General features: G+C 42.6%; 1 protein-coding gene across 2 annotated transcripts in view; it reads right to left on the bottom strand.

Annotated features, from left to right (window-relative positions):
- The window catches only part of LOC124861420 (zinc finger protein 260-like), a 680,754-nt gene that overhangs the window by 189,025 nt on the left and 479,331 nt on the right, over positions 1–12,398 (bottom strand). The window lies entirely within an intron of this gene.

Here is a 12,398-nt window from a genome sequence, read left to right as displayed (position 1 = left end):
CCGCACAACCACTTGGCCCATAGGCCGAAATGACAGTCAGAGACCTATCCCCGACCCAAAGACGCAAGGTTGCGACCCTCTCATCCACCGGGGTAAACTCCAACACAAGGCAGCTGGGCCGGGGTGATACAAGCAAACCCATCCTAGCCCGCCGCCTCTCCCCGTGGGCCACTCCAGAGTAGAAGAGAGTCCAGCCCTTCTCAAGGAGGTGGTTTCCAGAGCCCTCGCTATGCGTGGAGGCGAGCTTGACTATTTCTAGTCGATATCTCTCGACCTCCCGCACAAGCTCAGGCTCCTTCCCCCCCAGCGAGGTGACATTCCACGTCCCTGGAGCCAGTCTAAGCATCTGGAGAACGGGTTGCCCAGCCAGGTCTCGCGAGGAGCAACCCGGCCACCAGGCAATCTGATGAGTCCCGACCCCAGGCCTGGCTCCAGGGTGGGACCACGGCTCCGCCGTACCAGGCAACGGCACACGCCTCGATATTGTGGTCCTCATGGAGACTTTTTGGTGCAACTACACACACAGGCAGAGACAGACTCCAATCTGAAGAAGTCAAGAACACTAGTTCACTCGAAGGTTGTCGACCTTCTTTGTTCATTACCCGAAAAGTTACACTGAGCGTCTGGAACAGGGCTTATTTCAGAACAACCGCAGAGCCAACCAGAGAGTGAGCCTGGTGCATGAGTGTGTACAGGTGGAAGCAGAGCAGTATAACCCAGGCGAAGATGGTGGTAAAACCTGAATGTTGACTCAGAATGAGCTTGTTATAAGTTATATATATATATATATATATATATATATACACTGCTCAAAAAAATAAAGGGAACACTCAAATAACACATCCTAGATCTGTAAGAATGAAATATTCTCATTGAATACTTTGTTCTGTACAAAGTTGAATGTGCTGACAACAAAATCACACAAAAATCATCAATGGAAATCAAATTTATTAACCAATGGAGGCCTGGATTTGGAGTCCCACACAAAATTAAAGTGGAAAAACACACTACAGGCTGATCCAACTTTGATGTAATGTCCTTAAAACAAGTCAAAATGAGGCTCAGTATTGTGTGTGGCCTCCACGTGCCTGTATGACCTCCCTACAACGCCTGGACATGCTCCTGATGAGACGGCGGATGGTCTCCTGAGGGATCTCCTCCCAGACCTGGACTAAAGCAGGCCCTCCAAAGAAATGCCATCCGACACCATTACTGACCCACTGCCAAACCGGTCATGCTGAAGGATGTTGCAGGCAGCAGATCGCTCTCCACGGTGTCTCCAGACTCTGTCACGTGTGTCACATGTGCTCAGTGTGATCCTGTTTTCATCTGTGAAGAGCACAGGGCGCCAATGGCGAATTTGCCAATCCTGGTGTTCTCTGGCAAATGCCAAGCATCCTGCACGGTGTTGGGCTGTGAGCACAACCATTTGTGGACGTCGGTCCCTCATACAATCCTCATGGAGTCGGTTTCTAACCGTATGTGCAGACACATGCACATTTGTGGCCTGCTGGAGGTCATGTTGCAGGGCTCTGGCAGTGCTCCTCCTGTTCCTCCTTGCACGAAGGTGGAGGTAGCGGTCCTGCTGCTGGGTTGTTGCCCTCCTACGGCCTCCTCCACATCTCAGGGTGTACTGGCCTGTCTCCTGGTAGTGCCTCCAGGCTCTGGAGACTACGCTGACAGACACAGCAAACCTTCTTGCCACAGCTCATATTGATGTGCCATCCTGGATGAGCTGCACTACCTGAGCCACTTGTGTGGGTTGTAGAGTCCGTCTCATGCTACCATGAGTGTGAAAGCACCACCAACATTCAAAAGTAACCAAAACATCAGACAGAAAGCATAGGTACTGAGAAGTGGTCTGTGGTCCCCACCTGCAGAACCACTCCTTTATTGAGTGTGTCTTGCTAATCGCCAAAGATTTCCCCCTGTTGTCTTTTCCATTTACACAACATCATGTGAAATTGATTGTCAATCAGTGTTGCTTCCTAAGTGGACAGTTTGACTTCACAGAGTTTTGATTTACTTGGAGTTATATTGTGTTGCTTAAGTGTTCCCTTTATTTTTTTGAGCAGTGTGTATACAGGTCCTTCTCAAAATATTAGCATATTGTGATAAAGTTTATTATTTTCCATAATGTCATAAAAATTTAACATTCATATATTTTAGATTCATTGTACACTAACTGAAATATTTCAGGTCTTTTATTGTCTTAATACGGATGATTTTGGCATACAGCTCATGAAAACCCAAAATTCCTATCTCACAAAATTAGCATATCATTAAAAGGGTCTCTAAACGAGCTATGAACCTAATCATCTGAATCAACGAGTTAACTCTAAACACCTGCAAAAGATTGCTGGGGCCTTTATAACTCCCAGCCTGGTTCATCACTCAAAACCCCAATCATGGGTAAGACTGCCGACCTGACTGCTGTCCAGAAGGCCACTATTGACACCCTCAAGCAAGAGGGTAAGACACAGAAAGAAATTTCTGAACGAATAGGCTGTTCCCAGAGTGCTGTATCAAGGCACCTCAGTGGGAAGTCTGTGGGAAGGAAAAAGTGTGGCAGAAAACGCTGCACAACGAGAAGAGGTGACCGGACCCTGAGGAAGATAGTGGAGAAGGGCCGATTCCAGACCTTGGGGGACCTGCGGAAGCAGTGGACTGAGTCTGGAGTAGAAACATCCAGAGCCACCGTGCACAGGCATGTGCAGGAAATGGGCTACAGGTGTCGCATTCCCCATCTCATGCCACTTTTGAACCAGAAACAGCGGCAGAAGCGCCTGACCTGGGCTACAGAGAAGCAGCACTGGACTGTTGCTCAGTGGTCCAAAGTACTTTTTTTGGATGAAAGCAAATTCTGCATGTCATTCGGAAATCAAGGTGCCAGAGTCTGGAGGAAGACTGGGGAGAAGGAAATGCCAAAATGCCAGAAGTCCAGTGTCAAGTACCCACAGTCAGTGATGGTCTGGGGTGCCGTGTCAGCTGCTGGTGTTGGTCCACTGTGTTTTATCAAGGGCAGGGTCAATGCAGCTAGCTATCAGGAGATTTTGGAGCACTTCATGCTTCCATCTGCTGAAAAGCTTTATGGAGATGAAGATTTCATTTTTGAGCACCTGCTCACAGTGCCAAAACCACTGGTAAATGGTTTACTGACCATGGTATCACTGTGCTCAATTGGCCTGCCAACTCTCCTGACCTGAACCCCATAGAGAATCTGTGGGATATTGTGAAGAGAACGTTGAGAGACTCGAGACCCAACACTTTGGATGAGCTAAAGGCCGCTATCGAAGCATCCTGGGCCTCCATAAGACCTCAGCAGTGCCACAGGCTGATTGCCTCCATGCCACGCCGCATTGAAGCAGTCATTTCTGTCAAAGGATTCCCGACCAAGTATTGAGTGCATAACTGTACATGATTATTTGAAGGTTGACGTTTTTTGTATTAAAAACACTTTTCTTTTATTGGTCGGGTGAAATATGCTAATTTTGTGAGATAGGAATTTTGGGTTTTCATGAGCTGTATGCCAAAATCATCCATATTAAGACAATAAAAGACCTGAAATATTTCAGTTAGTGTGCAATGAATCTAAAATATATAAATATTAAATTTTCATCATGACATTATGGAAAATAATGAACTTTATCACAATATGCTAATATTTTGAGAAGGACCTTCAACAGGGTTTGGACAATGAAACTGAAACACCTGTCATTTTAGTGTGGGAGGTTTCATGGCTAAATTGGACCAGCCTGGTAGCCAGTCTTCATTGATTGCACATTGCACCAGTAAGAGCAGAGTGTGAAGGTTCAATTAGCAGGGTAAGAGCACAGTTATGCTCAAAATATTGAGTTGGTGCACGTCTTGCTGGCGCATCTGTGACCAAGACGGCAAGTCCTTGTGATGTATCAAGAGCCACGGTATCCAGGGTAATGTCAGCATACCACCAAGAAGGACGAACCACATCCAACAGGATTAACTGTTGACGCAAGAGGAAGCTGTCTGAAAGGGATGTTCGGGTGCTAACCCGGATTGCATCCAAAAAACATAAAACCACGGCTGCCCAAATCACGGCAGAATTAAATGTGCACATCAGCTCTCCTGTTTCCACCAGAACTGTCCGTCCGGAGCTCCACAGGGTCGATATACACGGCCGGGCTGCTGTAGCCAAACCTTTGGTCACTCATGCCAATGTCAAACGTCGGTTTCAATGGTGCAAGGAGCGCAAATCTTTGGCTGTGGACAATGTGAAACATGTATTGTTCTCTGATGAGTCCACCTTTACTGTTTTCCCCACATCCGGGAGAGTTACTGTGTGGAGAAGCCCCAAAGAAGCGTACCACCCAGACTGTTGCATGCCCAGAGGGAAGCATATATATATATGTATATATATATATATATATATATATATATATATATACACACACACAGTACAGACCAAGAGTTTGGACACACCTTCTCATTCAAAGAGTTTTCTTTATTTTCATGACTATGAATATTGTAGCTTCTCACTGAAGGCATCAAAACTATGAATTAACACATGAGGAATTATATACTGAACAAAAAAGTGTGAAACAACTGAAAATATGTCTTATATTCTAGGTTCTTCAAAGTAGCCACCTTTTGCTTTGATTACTGTTCCGCACACTCTTGGCATTCTGTTGATGAGCTTCAAGAGGTTGTCACCTGAAATGGTTTTCCAACAGTCTTGAAAGAGTTCCCAGAGATGCTTAGCAATTGTTGGCCCTTTTGCCTTTACTCTGCGGTCCAGCTCACCCCAAACCATCTCAATTGGGTTCAGGTCTGGTGACTGTGGAGGCCAGGTCATCTGGCGCAGTACCCCATCACTCTGCTTCTTGGTCAAATAGCCCTTACACAGCCTGGAGGTGTGTTTGGGGTCATTGTCCTGTTGAAAAATGAATGATGGTCCAACTAAACGCAAACCGGATGGAATAGCATGCTGCTGCAAGATGCTGTGGTAGCCATGCTGGTTCAATATGCCTTCAATTTTGAATAAATCCCCAACAGTGTCACCAGCAAAGCACCCCCACACCATCACACCTCCTCCTCCATGATTCATGGTGGGAACCAGGCATGTAGAGTCCATCTGTTCACCTCTTCTGCACCACACAAAGACACAGTGGTTGGAACCAAAGACCTCAACCTTGGACTCATCAGACCAAAGCACAGATTTCCACTGGTCTAATGTCCATTCCTTGTGTTCTTTAGCCCAAACAAGTCTCTTCTGCTTGTTGCCTGTCCTCAGCAGTGGTTTCCTAGCAGCTACAGGTCCTTCTCAAATAATTAGCATATTGTGATAAAGTTCATTATTTTCCATAATGTCATGATGAAAATTTAACATTCATATATTTTAGATTCATTGCACACCAACTGTAATATTTCAGGTCTTTTATTGTCTTAATACGGATGATTTTGGCATACAGCTCATGAAAACCCAAAATTCCTATCTCACAAAATTAGCATATCATTAAAAGGGTCTCTAAACGAGCTATGAACCTAATCATCTGAATCAACGAGTTAACTCTAAACACCTGCAAAAGATTCCTGAGGCCTTTAAAACTCCCAGCCTGGTTCATCACTCAAAACCCCAATCATGGGTAAGACTGCCGACCTGACTGCTGTCCAGAAGGCCACTATTGACACCCTCAAGCAAGAGGGTAAGACACAGAAAGAAATTTCTGAACGAATAGGCTGTTCCCAGAGTGCTGTATCAAGGCACCTCAGTGGGAAGTCTGTGGGAAGGAAAAAGTGTGGCAGAAAACGCTGCACAACGAGAAGAGGTGACCGGACCCTGAGGAAGATAGTGGAGAAGGGCTGATTCCAGACCTTGGGGGACCTGCGGAAGCAGTGGACTGAGTCTGGAGTAGAAACATCCAGAGCCACCGTGCACAGGCGTGTGCAGGAAATGGGCTACAGGTGCCGCATTCCCCAGACCTGGGCTACAGAGAAGCAGCACTGGACTGTTGCTCAGTGGTCCAAAGTACTTTTTTTGGATGAAAGCAAATTCTGCATGTCATTCGGAAATCAAGGTGCCAGAGTCTGGAGGAAGACTGGGGAGAAGGAAATGCCAAAATGCCAGAAGTCCAGTGTCAAGTACCCACAGTCAGTGATGGTCTGGGGTGCCGTGTCAGCTGCTGGTGTTGGTCCACTGTGTTTTATCAAGGGCAGGGTCAATGCAGCTAGCTATCAGGAGATTTTGGAGCACTTCATGCTTCCATCTGCTGAAAAGCTTTATGGAGATGAAGATTTCATTTTTCAGCACGACCTGGCACCTGCTCACAGTGCCAAAACCACTGGTAAATGGTGTACTGACCATGGTATCACTGTGCTCAATTGGCCTGCCAACTCTCCTGACCTGAACCCCATAGAGAATCTGTGGGATATTGTGAAGAGAACGTTGAGAGACTCAAGACCCAACACTCTGGATGAGCTAAAGGCCGCTATCGAAGCATCCTGGGCCTCCATAAGACCTCAGCAGTGCCACAGGCTGATTGCCTCCATGCCACGCCGCATTGAAGCAGTCATTTCTGCCAAAGGATTCCAGACCAAGTATTGAGGGCATAACTGTACATGATTATTTGAAGGTTGACGTTTTTTGTATTAAAAACACTTTTCTTTTATTGGTCGGATGAAATATGCTAATTTTGTGAGATAGGAATTTTGGGTTTTCATGAGCTGTATGCCAAAATCATCCGTATTAAGACAATAAAAGACCTGAAATATTTCAGTTAGTGTGCAATGAATCTAAAATATATGAATATTAAATTTTCATCATGACATTATAGAAAATAATGAACTTGATCACAATATGCAAATTTTTTGAGAAGGACCTGTATTTTACCATGAAGGCCTGATTCACACAGTCTCCTCTTAACAGTTGTTCTAGAGATGTCTGCTGCTAGAACTCTGTGTGGCATTGACCTTTTCTCTAATCTGAGCTGCTGTTAACCTGTGATTTCTGAGGCTGGTGACTCGGATGAACTTATCGTCCGCAGCAGAGGTGACTCTTAGTCTTCCTTTCCTGGGGCGGTCCTCATGTGAGCCAGTTTCTTTGTAGCGCTTGATGGTTTTTGCGACTGCACTTGGGGACACTTTCAAAGTTTTCCCAATTGTTCGGACTGACTAACCTTCATTTCTTAAAGTAATGATGGCCACTCGTTTTTCTTTACTTAGCTGCCTTTTTCAAATTCTAACAGTCGGATACAGTACACAGCTGATAGGACTATCAGCTGTGTACTGTTAGTGAGAAACAGGTGCTTTAAAAATCATTCTATGGTGTTTGACATTCTCAATCAGCTATATATGAAAGAAATATAACATTAATCATTTGTAAAGCATGAATAAAAGAATGAAGTTATGGTTTTGTAACTATGTTTTAAAGTAAATGCTGAAACCTGAAGAATGGAATGTGTAATACTGTGTAAAGTTTAAAACTGAGCAGATTAGGGAAAAAACTGGAGGATGACTAGGAGTGACGAGAGCCAGCTGCATGCTGACCTCGAACCTTTTCAAGGCTAATGGGAGGAAGGGAGGATGCGACTACAGACCAGCGTGGCTATTATTGGCATCTCCAAGGCTGAGAAACAGAATCAGTAGGTCACAGTGACCATGAGTAAAGTATTGAGCAATAACTGAGAGGCTGAGCTGAATAGGTTGCGCAGTAAGTAAGAAGCCTAATAAGGGCCTGACCGGTGAAAGCATCAAGCTATAAAAACAATGCTGAGAGCAGAAACGGGGTTGTTTCCTCGCAGAAGACTAGCGAACAAGATCGGACAGAGAAAAGAAGCTTAGATGGAAAAGGAACAGAGACACAGCCCAACTGATCGACTGCATTAAAAAAGAGGATCATCCCATGAGCCCAGAAAGGACTGTGCCTCAAAATGAAGAATCTGATTTCATCTAAACCCTTTTTATCCAGACAACAGAAGTGAACTTGATCGGTGAACAGCTGATTGCTCTAAGTTTCAGGCTTCATTCATTCAGAAAGTCCTGAATCAACCTCATTTATGTCTCCGGGTTTCCTTAAACTCTTCAGCCTCTGGAAACTACTGTCTTTGGAGACATATAACAACAAAGATCCTGTTTAACCATCGAAGCCTGGAGCATCAGTGCCTGCCACTTAAAGGAAGAAAACTGAAGATTAAGTCGTATTCCCTTCAAGAAACCACTCGTTGTTACCAGAAGAAACATCTCCATCAGGTGCATGGATGAGCCTAATAAGACCTTTCAGGTTTGGGGAAGTCCGGACCCGTTGGATGGAGAGCTGGTTTGAGCAATCCCTTTAGACATAGGGAAGTAGGAGGGAGGGGTTAGCTCATCGGACAACGAAATGCTAAATTTCCTTAAAATCCCAAAATTATAGTGGTGGTGTTATAATTTTGCTATCGGGAGAACTGCCAATTTTTATAGAATACAAGTAATGCAACAAAATTATTGTTACATACTATGAAGATTTTATGCGTTTTTTGTAGTGTTACTGACAGTGGTTTGATAAAAATGTACAATAGGAAAATACTTTTATGGTTAGAAAACAAAATAAATCATCTTACAGAAGCAATAAAGCAGCCATTAAAGAATGAATTTGTCTGGTTATGGCTGAAGGGATTGAAAATCACATGTTTGTCATTTGCAAGAAAGTGCCATGAAGGAAGCTGCTTGGTATTTTGCAAGTTTCTGACTGATCAATCAATTACAGCCTGTTAACATGGAGAAGCCACATCCACCGTCCACAGCAGGACACTGGCACTAGGCCTGCTCAGACATCGGATGACACAGAAGAATGCTGGGGTCCGCAAAATAAAGGCCGAGCAAAAAAGTGGTCTCCACCCACGTTAACAAGGCTTCGGACCAAGAAGGCACGCAGCCTGACTAAAGCACCCACCCATTTCAAACCAACCTCTGTACAGATAAATTGCAAGATGTGCTAAAAATTTGTATCAGTTTAATTTTGTACTACTTTCCAATACACAAAATAACTAAATGAAATATCTCTCAACCTGAGAAGAAACAGGGAAGAGGGAATATAAATTCCATTTAATCTGGCCATAGACAAATTCTGAATTAATTACTTATATTTGAACTTATCCTAGTAATTAAACAACATAGCTGAATCTTGTTTATTAAGCATTTTGGGTTTAATAGAGTATTGGTTGAAATTAAAATAGCTACCGAGGTAAAATGCTAACAAACTTTTCTGTCTATGTTAAAGATTATTGGCTACAATGAGTTCTCTCCCTAGCAAAATAACTCATTGTCTCCTGAACTCCCAACTTGAAGACAAACACCATTTTCTTTTATAAAGGTTGGTTATTGTTAAAATGAAAAGTTGACTGTTAAATGCTCGAGACAGCAGAGCCACAAAGGGGCAATAGCGGAATAGCAGTAGTGCAGAAAGTGGCACAGAGCAAGAAAACAGGAAGAGCAGCAAAATGAGTAGACTAGGAAAAGAAAGGAGCAGAAGCAGACTGCAGGGGGCAGGTACAACTCACCTCTCTGCTGATGGTTTAAATTTGTATCAATTTCCTTTGAATCATCGCTCTCAAAGGACAGAACGTTCGGCTCAGGTTCTGGTTCTGGTTGTTTCCTGTGAATAAAGACGGTGTGGTGGTGTGAGAGCTGAGCTCTGACTTGGAGGAGAATCCTGGACAGTTGGAGATGGTGATCTGACCTCGGGTCCTCATGTTCTCCACTCAAAGTGATTTTAGAGGCAGGGAATTTGTCCTCACACTGATCCACACTGCTCAGTTCACAACAGCTCACACACCTTCCTCTTTCATCTCCGGAGGAAACGCAGATGTTGTCATGGAACTGCAGCTCAACATGTATATGATGATGAAGCAAACATTTAAACCCTTTCAGCTGCTGGATGATGCAGCAGAGGATCATCAGTGTTCAAAGCTTCCAGCTCATCATTACATTTTCAGGTGTGTGACCTGCGACCTCTGCTGGTGGGAGAAGTTTAACAAAGTGAGTCTCCATCATCTTTAACAATGATGAACACAGATGAACTGAATTCAATGAACCATTAAAAAAACGCTAGCAGCCGGACGTAGACTTTAATGTTGGAGGCGACACCTGACAGTCTGTCTAATGACGTACAGAAAGATGTTTCATCGAGTTTGACCCCAGTTCATCAGTAATCCCAGAATCCTGTAGACTTATCTTCAAGCAGCAGTGATTAAAGGGTTCAGTGTGAAGTCAGAAATGAACATGTTCTCCAAACATCAGGAAGCAGCTTCTAAGGATGAAGTTCAATTATGAAACAATACAAACTTCCAGTTCAGTGAATATTTGAAAATGTTAAACAGAAGACCAGGTGGTCTTCATGTGACGAAGGTGGGGCAGGTAGGTCTTAGCTTTTCAAAATAAAATCACATTGTTTACAATGAGCTGCACTTATCAGAATCAACTGACTGCCCATGAATGCATCACAATGTACAACACAATGAAGTTTAAATGAACTGCAGCATAAAATCATCCAAACACACTGAAACCATCAACAAAATTAAGAATCTAGACAACAAACAGTGACTTCACTGAGTTTCAGTCAAGTATATATATATATATATATATATATATATATATATATATATATATATATATATATATATACACTACTGGTCAAAGGTTTTAGAATGCTTTTCATTTAATGGTTTTCTTTATGTTATATTTAAATTTTGCATAGGTCCTCAATGAAGGCATCAAAACAGTGAATGACCACAAATACAATTATGTAGCAAACCAAAAATTGTAAAATAAATGTATATGTTATATTTTAGAATCCTTAATGTAGCCGCCCTTTGCTGTGATGACTGAAATATTAACCTTTGGATGTCTCTCAATGAACGTCTGGGAAGTCCCTTCAAGACTCTTTGGAAAACTATTTCAGGTGACCACCTCATGAAGCTCAGGGAGAGAATGCTAAGAGATCCAAGCGGTAATTAAAGTAAAGGGTGGCTATTTAGTAAAAATATAAAAATGTTTAGAGTTATTTCACACTTATTGTTTACTACATAATTTCATATGTGTTCATTCACAGGTTTGTTGTCTCTGGCGAGAATCTACAATGTAAATGGTCATTAAAATGAAGAGACCCATTAAGTAAAAAAGGCGTTCTAAATCTTTTGACCAGTAATGTAAATATATTGTTCAAAAACATAATGAATAATGAATATTAAATCTGAGGTTAGATGGGACTCAAATGACAAATGTTCATTCATTTATTCATCCATTCATTCATTCATCTTCTATACCGCTTCTTCCATAGTGGGTCACTGGGAGCTGCTGCTTATCTCCAGCAGTCTACGGGCGAGAGGCGGGGTACACTCTGGACAGGTCGCCAATCCATCGCAGATGAACATTTATCTATGATCATTTCTTATTTTCTTAAGTAATCTATATTTGAATTGAGGCTGGAACAAGTTTATTAATTCCTTTGAAAAATGATCAGATTTATCAGAGAACTTTAATGAATATTGTTTTTAAATTCAATCCCAAATTAATATTTAATAAAGGTGCAAATAATACAAAGGAAAACCAGAGAACTACAGGACTGAAATAAACCTTTTAAGACACCATTAAGACAAGTGATGGGAATAACGGCGTTAAAATAAACAGTGTTACTTTTTTCAGTAACGAGTAATCAAACTAATTACTTTCTTCATCGTTACAACACCGTTGCCGACAAATGTGGCGCGTTATAAACTAAAGCTGCTCATTGAAACTCTTGTCATCTGTCATGGCTCACAGCCACAGGAGCTAAGCTGGTTTTCTTTGGTGAAGAGAGGAGCGACGGACAACACAATCGCATAAGTGATGATGATTGGCTAAGGTAGAGTAGGCGGAAGGTCGACATTTCCGGTGGTGGTTGGAGGGATCCGTTGGCTGGAGCTCGAGTTGGATGGAGCGTGAATAGCAGATCTCGCGTCGGGGCGGTTGGTATAAAACTGGTTTGTGACTGGACTTCTATGGCTTCTCAGGTTGAGGATGAGGGAGATGATGAGTAAGTAAAGTAAGTAAAAAAGAAGATACTTGGAGAGGGACACAAAGTAGTAAACGAGGCCTACAAGAAAATAGTTCGGATGAAAATATAAATTATCAGCTCCAGGAAAAGATCAGGTTTGTTATGTGATGATAAGTAATTTAAGTTAAACAAATAAAAATATTTTATTAGAATTGTATAATCAAGTATGGGAGGATGGAGAATTGCCCAAAAGTTGGAAAGAAGCAGTGATTATACCAATTGGAAAACCAGGGAAAGATGAGACAAAACCAGAAAATTACCGACCTATAGCTTTAACATCCAACATATGCAAAGTAACAGAGACAATGATAAATGAAAGATTGTTATATTATATGGAAAATAAAGGTCTTAT

This window comes from Girardinichthys multiradiatus, chromosome 24, assembly GCF_021462225.1.
Source record: "Girardinichthys multiradiatus isolate DD_20200921_A chromosome 24, DD_fGirMul_XY1, whole genome shotgun sequence".
Classification (NCBI taxonomy): Eukaryota; Metazoa; Chordata; class Actinopteri; order Cyprinodontiformes; family Goodeidae; genus Girardinichthys; species Girardinichthys multiradiatus.
The sequence above is the reverse complement of the archived record's forward strand: the minus strand, read 5'-3'. Positions and strand labels throughout refer to the sequence as shown.